The following is a 9,637-nucleotide window of genomic DNA, read 5'->3' on the forward strand; positions in this document are numbered from 1 at the left end:
GGGTTTTTAAATTTTTTCATAACTGGTATCGTATATTCTTTAGCTTGCTTTTTTTCCACTTTTTAGATTGACGTATGCTGATGTAGTTGGACCTCGTTCAATATTGTATTGTAGGGGCACCTGGGTGGCTCAGCAGTTGAGCATCTGCATTTGGCACAGGGCATGATCCCAGTGTCCTGGGATCGAGTCCCATGTCGGGTTCCCTGCGTGGAGCCTGCTTCTCCCTCTGCCTGTGTCTCTGCCTCTCTCTGTGTGTCTCTCATGAATAAATAAAGAGAATCTTTAAAAAATATATTGCATTGTATAAACAGACCACGTTCCATTTGTCTACTGACAGAGATCGTTTCCTAAATTATAAATCACTATTATAATCAATGCTGTGAGAAATAGCTATAATCATGATTCCTTGTGTGCATGTGCCTGAGTCTCTCCAGAACACTGTTTTTCTACCTATTTCAACCCCATCCCACAATGGGAAATATCTTATTGGAACCAGTCCGTGTCTCCTCATAACCAGTTGCATATATGGGCTGAAATCACAGTTCCATGAGAAACAGTACTTATCCTTTCTATGACTAATGACCTCTGATATTACCTGTCTTTATTCTACATTCTTTTCACTTGCTAGCTGAGAGCCTCTTAATTTCTGGACCTACTACAGGACCTCTATCTGCAGTTTTTGAAAAACAATCTTCTAAGGCTATGTCTAGATGTTATGGAATTCACACTTTATAGCAGTTTAAATTTTACAAGGCATCACAACCTTGCACTTGTTGGCTGTTGTGCCAATTTACACCACCACCACCCCCAGCAGTGTAGAAGAATTCCTTTTTTGCCCATATTGACATCCATGCTCAGTCTTATCAGATTTCAAGTTTTTACCAGTATCATTATTGGGTCTCCTCGAAGAGTTAGATGAAAGCAGCCCTGCTTAAATATATCATTTTCTTGTTTAGGACAAATAGGTATAATGGGAGAATTCCGCTATGCTTGTCCTCCTGGCTGCTGTATTTCACTACTGAGTTCCTTGGAAAATATAACAATTAAAGAGAGAAAAAGGAGACTAAGGGGGTCATCCCTCAGAGGAATGACAGGAGCCTCTGGGACAGAGCTGGACCCACCTGCCATGACTCCCTCTGGTTTTCCAAGGAGGCCATTCCAATCCACTTGCATCAAGCCCTCTGCTCTGTAAGCTCTCTCTGACCTTTAGCAACCTCTTTTCCTACTGCACAAAGAATGTAAGACCCTCCCTGAAAAATTGCCATATCTTATCCTTCATCTATAAACCTATCAATACATGTTTCCATCCCCTCTCCCTCTAGTCTATCCTGGAGCGAAGGGTACCCTTCTTCCCGGCCAAGGCTAATGCTTCTACCCCAACACTGAGAACACCCTCTGAAGACTCTTGCTTCATATGTGATCCCGTCTTTTGCCTCTCTCTTTACCCCCTACCCCCTACAACCTCACCCTTCCCCGCAGCATGGACACATGTTCAACTCTCCTCTTCCCGAATAAGGTTCGCTCTTGCTCCTTTGCCTTAGTTTTATGTATCCTCAAGCCCAAGAGTCATGTCAGAGAAGCATTTCCTTTCAGCCATAGGACCTGTCCTTTCTCTGCCTTCATCGTCTTTACCCAAGTATGTATTTACATACTTATTTGAGGGCCGGCATCCCCTACCATGTGGTCAGGCACTGTGGCTGCCCAGCACCCAACATGAAACAGGCACTGAGCGCAGATTTGAGTGAACAAGTGATTCCTGGCTTGGAGCCTCACTCTTCCTGTGTCCATTCCTACACCGGACGGACATCCTAGAATGAAAGGCCTGCTGCACCCCTTGCCAGCTTGAACAGGGCTGCGGGCTCCTCAGCCTGCAGAGTCCATCCACCCACCTAGCACAGTGAAAACCACCCTTCCCTTTCCCCAAAGCAAAACAGACACTGTCCCTTCTAACGGAGGAAGCCGAACAGGAAAAACTCAGATCAGCTAATTGTTAGTAGCTGACAGCTCTGATAAAAGAAGTCATGGAGGAAGAAGGGCTCAGAATACAGAAATAAAGGTGGTTATGTCATTATTTATAGACTTCATCCTACTGTTTTTCTTTCTGTTTTCCTCGTGCTCTTTTCCTGTGACGATAAAACATTTACCTATTGTTTCAAAGGGAAGGGAATCTAACATTGCACTGGGCACTTAACCACATGCCAGGCCTTAGGCTAAATGCTTTGATTACTTTGTCTGATTTAACGGAATTCTCTAATTCTTTTCAAAATCCAAAGTAGCTATTACTACCCCTTTCAAAAATTAAATGATCGAGGCCAGAAGTATCAAGCACGCCAAGAAAAATGAAATGTTCTGGTGATTTCCACGTTACAAAAAAGTGCAAGAGGCCTGTACAATCCATATGCTTTTTATTAGTTAATAGTAGATGATGGGTCCTCTCTGGAATGTGTGCTGCCCCCATCTCTGGCTTCCCTCTGCTGGTCTGTTCTTCCTCTCAGCTTGCTTCTCTTTCCCTTGCTCTCGCTTAATTCCATTACTTTCTACTTTTTCCATCTTTCTCTCTGCCTACTGCTTATGCCCACCAACAGCTGCATTGTTGCCTTTTAACCCAAAATAGTTATTGACCCCTTGTCTCAGCCGAAAACAAACAAAGAAAGGCTTTTTAAAGTCCTGGGCTAGAATAACAACAGGCAATAATGATATTGCAGGTCAATACGTGATCCCAAGAGATAAAGTCATACTCTCTAGCTAGCCTTTCAGCTTCTACAGCAAAGGGAGAGGGGCCCACTGAGCTTTTTGCGAGGTTCTCAATCATTATTGATAATAATGAGGTTCTCACCTTGAGGTTCTCTCTTCCCCCTGCCCCTCCCCCCATCTCCAAAATAAACAAAGATTTAGGGGCAGCAGAAGTCATGGAGCCACTGGCAGTGTCTAGTGTCCAGAGACAGCAGTGTCACCTGTGCAAAGCTACAGGGTTTCTCACTCAGCTGGGGCATAGGACCCTCCCCAGACGATGCTGGAGTGCAGTCCTGTTGGCCATTCTATTGGATCTGCCTTTCCTATTCCCACTTGTTTGCATACCCTGGTTCCCTGGTTTCTTGGGGATTGTGTGAGCTATCCCTATTCCTTCAGATATATTCCTTCATATACTACAGACAAGAAAAAAAAAAGAAAAGAAAGGAACGGAAGCAGAAGAAAGAAACGTTTAAAGGACAGAGACTAGGCTGTGGACATCTGAAAGTAGCATCCCGTAGCAAATCCTGAGGGGGCAGAAGCCGCTTTAGAAAACCAAAACTATTTCTACTAATCCAGGAGATTTTATGCTCTGTTTGAGTGTTGAAGTCAAGGTTGGCACAACAGGTACCTTCCATTTTGATGCTTTTTCATCCCCCACTTGCAGGGAAACAAGAAGCAGCCAAGGGGATTAATCATTCCTTCGATTCAATTTCAGTGAAAGATATTCATTTATTTGCAAACTTCTCAAGTGCCTTCTGAATACCAGACTCCATGTTTAAACAAATCAAATCTTGGAGATCAAGCAAATGCCATAAATCATCAAAATAGCTCCCTGTTCCCCTACCTCCCGGACAAACAAACAGGCATTAAAAGAAAATTAGTGAAGAACAAAGCTAGTGGGTTGGTGGTTTAGAGCTTGTGGGTTGATGATCTGACAACATTTTAGCAGAGAACTTTGCTGCCTGGCAAAAAGCAGCGAGTTGCTAAACACTGAGAGGTTGTTATGAATACCCAAGGCAAATGTATTGTTTCCTGGAAATAGGGGCAGTGTTTGAAAGCCATAGCCCTGCAGCTACATGATCTGCACCTCATGAGGATGTATCTTCCCTTGACAAAAAGCATTTAAGATTCCTGGCAGGAACCGCCCCCTCCTCTTCAACAGACTCCTACCTTCCTGAATTAATCACAGACCTTGTTGGCTCATTAAGTCTTGGTGTCATTTTGATGCTTATATTATTACAATGATACATATAAAGCTACAATATTCAATTTCTGCTTAAAGGATTTTAAGGCTATACTTTGGAGATGAGAAATTTTGAATCATCCAATTGGTTCAGGAAATGAGTTTGTTGGCCTTTGGCGGGAAAGAAAAAGGGAAAGCAAATCTCCTGGGGCTTAAATCAAGGGCACTCTTAGGGCTCCACTAGACTTTTTGAAATAAAATAGTAATGGTAGTCACAGGAAGTTTTACAAATCGGCACACCAAAAATTTCTTTCTTTGCTAACCTCGTACAACTGGTCAATCAAATACGCTAAACTCAGTCAAGAGCAAAGAGCAAAAGAAAACAACTCTATCTCCACCGCTCTTTCAAACTTCCTCCGTCAAATGATTCTCCTCCATCTCAGGCAGGGGTCCTAGTTTTTCTGGTCATATTCAGGTATTAAAAAGCTCAGGATTGGGGCACCTGGGTGGCTCAGTGGTTACACGTCTGCCTCCCGGGACCAAGTCCCTCATCAGGCTCCCCACACAGGGAGCCGGCTTTTCCCTTCGCCTGTGTCTCTGCCTCTCTCTCTGTGTCTCTCATGAATAGATAAATAAAATCTTTTACAAATAAATAAATAAATAAATAAATAAGACTCAGGATTATCTAATGTTAAAACTTTATACTCTCATTTGATTTGAAGTTTCTCTTCCTGACCCCTGCCCCCCACTTTCTTCATCCTCCGGCCTGATTCAAGCTTGCAAGCCCCAAATGGGAAAGGCCAGGGTAGGTTTGTGTGGCAGGGAGGCAGGGAGGAGACAGAGGGATATTCTTTCTTTCTAGATCTATCTCTTTCTATACTTTCTAAGTGCTTCTTGTGGCTATTCTATGATCCTATCAGTGGAGGAGGTAGATTAGAGGACACAAGTACTGTTCTCCAGCTGGTGCAGTAGACTCTTTGAGTTCCCACATCCGAGGATCCCTAAACTCCAGTTTCCTTTCATAAAATATGATTTTAGGTTGACTATGGCTTTCTCCACCACTTGCCACTCCAGATATTGCATCTCAGCTTGAAGCTTTAGATGGTCCACCACCACCCTTTAGAAAGACTGTTTTGGTGGAGCTTCTTTTAAGATGACCAAAACCCAGTCCTTTTTTATGTAATCCACACACAGACCATAGGAAACTTGTATGTTTGCCCCTTCAGACCCTTATTTCCAGCTCTATTAATCAGGGTTCTCCAGAGGAACAGAACTTATAGGATACAGAGATTTCAAGACAGACATAGATACATAATGAAATCTATTATGAGGAATTGGTTCACATGATTACACAGGCTGACAAATTCCAAGATTTGCAGTCAACAAGCTGGAGGCTCAGGAGAGCTGATGGTGTAGCTCTATTCTGAAGGTCAGTCGGCTGGAAACCCAGGAAGAATTAGTGTTCCAATTCAGTGTTTCAATCCTGAGTCTTAAGTCAGTAAAAAGCAAAATTCCCAGCTCAAAGGCAGTCAGCAAGAGAAATTCCCCCTTAACTGGGGGAGGGCCAGCCTTTTTTTGCTCTTTTCAGGCCCTCAGCTGACTGATTGGAGCCCACCCACTTCAGAGAAGACTCTGCTTTCCTGTCTCCAGTTAGAAGTGTTAATCTTGGGGTGCCTATCTGGCTCAGTTGGTGGAACATACAACTCTTGATCTTGGGGTTGTGACTTTGAGCTCCAGGTTGAGCGTGCAGATTATTTAAAAAAAAAAAAAAAAAAAAAAAACAGGAAATGTTAATCTCACCCAGAAACACCCTCATAGACATACCCAGAATAATATGTGACCAGATGTCTGGGGATCCTGTGGCCTAAGATCAACCATCACAGCAACTCTAGTCACTCTGCTATCATAGTTCCCTTTGCCATGCGTCTTCCCACTTAGATGTTTTCAGATGAGGGACAGGTATTAATTCCTGATTCCTCTGTGCCAGGCTCTTTCTTACATAAAACACCCCCATACCATCCCACTGTACAGGGGACAGGTGTAAGACAACTCCATGGAGAATGTAGTTTAGCCTCGTACTAATGTGAAACCCCAAATCTATGGTAGAGTAACCAGAGTGTTGAAGAAGCATTGGGTCAACCCAATCTCTTCTATGTTTATATATCCAAGTATGAACTCAGGTTCTCCCAGAACCTCTCCTACTCCGCTCGCTACTTCCAGTCCTGCCATCAGAAACAGACCTTCTTAAATTCAAATCTGCAACTTCTGATCTGCTAAATGAAGACAGCTCCAGAATCTTACTGCTCTACAGAAAGCCAAACCCTCTACGTATGGATTTTTAGTCATTAGTACTATGGGAAGGAAATGGATTTTCATGCTTTACAAATCTCATGTTCATTTATTCATTTAACAAATATTTATTAAGGACTTAGTGTGTTCAATGTCAGGGTAATACAGGCTAAAAAAAACTATGTTATCTGCCTTTAAAGAGTCATTTTCTAGTGAGTTATGGAGGTGATCACGCAAGTGTGTTCATAGGATAGGAATATAAGTTCCAAATGGCCAGGACACCTATGCAAAAACCCTTGAATGAGTAACAACTGGATGAGTTAGGATGGTTCTAGCTGACAGATTGCTTATTCCTATAAGACTGGAACAGCCAGGGAATGATCAGGTTTTGTGAGGCCATAAGCTTGCACAATTTGGGGAGCCTACTTTAAGAAAATGAATATAAAATTTAATTTATGCCTTCACATTTTACAAAATCAGGAGGCCATATAAGGCATGTTGCGAGGGCCCTTCCAGGGGACTTGAAAAGGACTTAAGCAAGCAATTGGGGCCTGAAACTAAAGTTTCTGGGCACCTGAGTGTTGGTCAGTTAAGTGTCGGACTCTTGATTGTATCTCAGGTCATGATCTCAGGATTGCGAGATCGAGAACCACATTGGGCCCCGTGCTGGGCATTGAGCCTACTTAAGATTCTGTCTCTCCCTCTGCCCCTTCCTGCCCTCTCTAAAAAAAAGAAAAGCTAAAGATTCATTAGATGTAAAATTTCTCTCAATCTCAGTCAATTTTTTTCTTCATTTTTTTTTTTTAAGTAGGCTCTACAGCCACATGAGGCTTGAACTCATGATTCTGAAATCGAGAGTCGTATGCTCTACCAACTGAGCCAGCCAGGTGCCCCAGTCTCAGTCCATTTATCATTAAAATATTGTATCTTTAAGGACTACTCTACATAGTATGATGATAAATTTGGGCTCCATGATCACACAGACAGACCTACATTTGATGTAGCCTCTACCATATACTTCCTGTATTTTGGGAAAAGTTACTTAAATTTCCTAAGCCTCAATTTCATCTATTAGCAGACCTAGTTCATACACTAGTTGCAAAGATTAAAATACATAAGCATGTAAAACATTGTAGTAGGGGCGCCTGGGGGGCTCAGTCCTGGAAGTGAATCCCCCTGGTCAGGCTTCCTGGTCAGCGGGGAGCCTGCTTCTCCCTCTCCCTCTGTCTGCTGTACCCCCTGCTTGTGCTCTCTCTCTCTGTCAATGAATAAATAAAATCTTTAAAAATAAATAAATAAAACATTTTAGCATAACTCATAATTATTGCTTAATAAGTATTACTATTATTAGCTATTGCTAAAATCTGAAGTATCTGAACTCTGCTCTTTGTATTTGTTTTTTCAAAACTCACAATCCTTGGTTCCTCAAAACATAAAATTCCAGAGAGCAACTGTAAGAAAATGTAAGGATTATCTATAAGGAAATAAAATCTGGAAATCCCAAGTCTGGAACCATGGTGAATTTCCTGGTGAGGAAGGGCCGCTAGACCCGAAGTTCCGTTTGCAGTGGATTGCCTTGCCACCATTCAGGCTGGCTGAGAAGACATTGCTCCTTTTGCTGAGACCAAACTGGACTGTGAAAAAAAGAAGACTAAAATGTAGGAGATTTTTTTTTTAAGAGAAAGTAAAAATCAAAATAAAGTATATCCAAGGAAGAGTCTGCTTTCTCACAGATATCTCTCTATTCCACATGAGGCCTTAGGAAAAAGAAATTTTGCTTGGACTCCTTCTAGCTTCCAACCTTCATGATGCAGTGTGCCATAGATGAGTACCCACCATATAGGTGTACAATCCCAATCATAGAACTAATACAGGTATGCATATTGGGCACTGCATAAAGATATCATATCTAAGGAGGTATCATCCACATTGTAGACATCACATATTTTTATATTTATCAAGATAATTTTCTGGCAAATGGCAGCTAAGTGCCTTGTTAAATATTTAGTACATTATAATTTTATAATCGTGGAAAATAGAATGTCTTGATGGAGACTTGGGGAGGTGGTACCTTTTCTCACTTTGTGCACATGTATCATATGAGCCATGGAGACCCTGACTAGATATCTAGAATATTCAAATTCAGATCCAGCTCCCTAGTCTATCACCCCCCCATCTCCACTGCCCTCTCAGTTCTGATTTCCCGCATAAGGTCCCATGTTTTCTCCTAAGAATTGACACAGAGAATTGCTCTGCCCATCAGGCAAGAGTCTTTTACTTTTACAGAGCTTAACAATACAATTAGGTATTCATATACCACAATAATCTACAATAATAAATACATTATAATAGGGAGTAATTTCCTTGTAATATTTCTAAAATACACACACACAGTTGTTTAAGGCCATGTTCATTTCAGCAGAAACACATTTCAGTTACCCAAATGGCTGAAGATATATTAAAGTGGATAATAGACTATATCTGCTGTTCTTTTTGACAGCTTCAGCTTTTATAATATCACATCTAAAACAAAAGGAAAAAATTACCAAGTGGATTTGGTTTTCAATATAAGGCTCACCAGATACGTCATATTTCTGGAAACATCAATGAAAAGAGGATGTTTGGTTTTTCAAATGTGTTGGCCCAACATAAATATAGCTATATCCAACAACATCAGACCTAGCCATATTTAGCCTACCCAGACTTAGTATAAGCCTATTTCTTAAAACATGGTCCTTATTGCAATATTTTGTACTATGTTTAATTCTCAATATGTTCTGAGATATAAGTTCAAACCAAACTTTAATTCTAAATGAAAAAGAAAACAGTTTTTAAGATGTGTCTTTGTAACTGTAATTTAGAATTTTCAAGTTAATTCAGAAAATATTAGCTTTTTCCATAAGAGATTCTTAGCTATAGGAAACAAAGTGAGGGGAAGGGGTGGGGGATGGGGTAACCAATGATGGGCATTAAGGAAGGCACATGATGTAATGAGCACTGGGTGTTATATATAACTGATGAATCACTGACATCTACCTCTGAAAGTAACAATACTATATGTTAATTATTGAATTTGAATAAAATTTTTTAAAATTTACCTTTTTATTGTTAAACTTTCTTATTGTGAAATATATCACACTTCCACAGGAGTGTATATGGATAGTTATATATGCTGTCAAAAGAAGAATGATAAAAGAATAACTCTGCACCTACCATTCATCTTAAGAAATAGAACATTATCAGTACTCTAGAAGTTTCCTTTGTACCTCTCCCCGATAATGTCCTCCTCCCCATCCACCACTCCATAGCTAATCACATGCGTAGACTCTGTTAACCTTTCCTTGTTTCTGTTAATTGACTTATTAGTCCCTAAGCAATGTATGATTTAACTTTGCCTGCTTTTGCAATTGATGCAAATGGCATCGCACATAT

General features: G+C 41.0%; 1 long non-coding RNA gene across 1 annotated transcript; it reads right to left on the bottom strand.

Moving 5' to 3' along the window:
• Nucleotides 1–3,442: 3,442 nt before the first annotated feature.
• LOC111095164 lies at nt 3,443–9,419 on the bottom strand. The gene is made up of 2 exons (XR_005356307.1): nt 9,304–9,419; nt 3,443–7,839 (listed from the first exon to the last, which is right to left on the bottom strand). It is a non-coding gene; the product is annotated as an uncharacterized LOC111095164 (long non-coding RNA).
• Between the last annotated feature and the right edge of the window lie 218 nt (nt 9,420–9,637).

This window comes from Canis lupus, chromosome 3, assembly GCF_011100685.1.
Source record: "Canis lupus familiaris isolate Mischka breed German Shepherd chromosome 3, alternate assembly UU_Cfam_GSD_1.0, whole genome shotgun sequence".
In the NCBI taxonomy this organism is placed as follows: domain Eukaryota; kingdom Metazoa; phylum Chordata; class Mammalia; order Carnivora; family Canidae; genus Canis; species Canis lupus.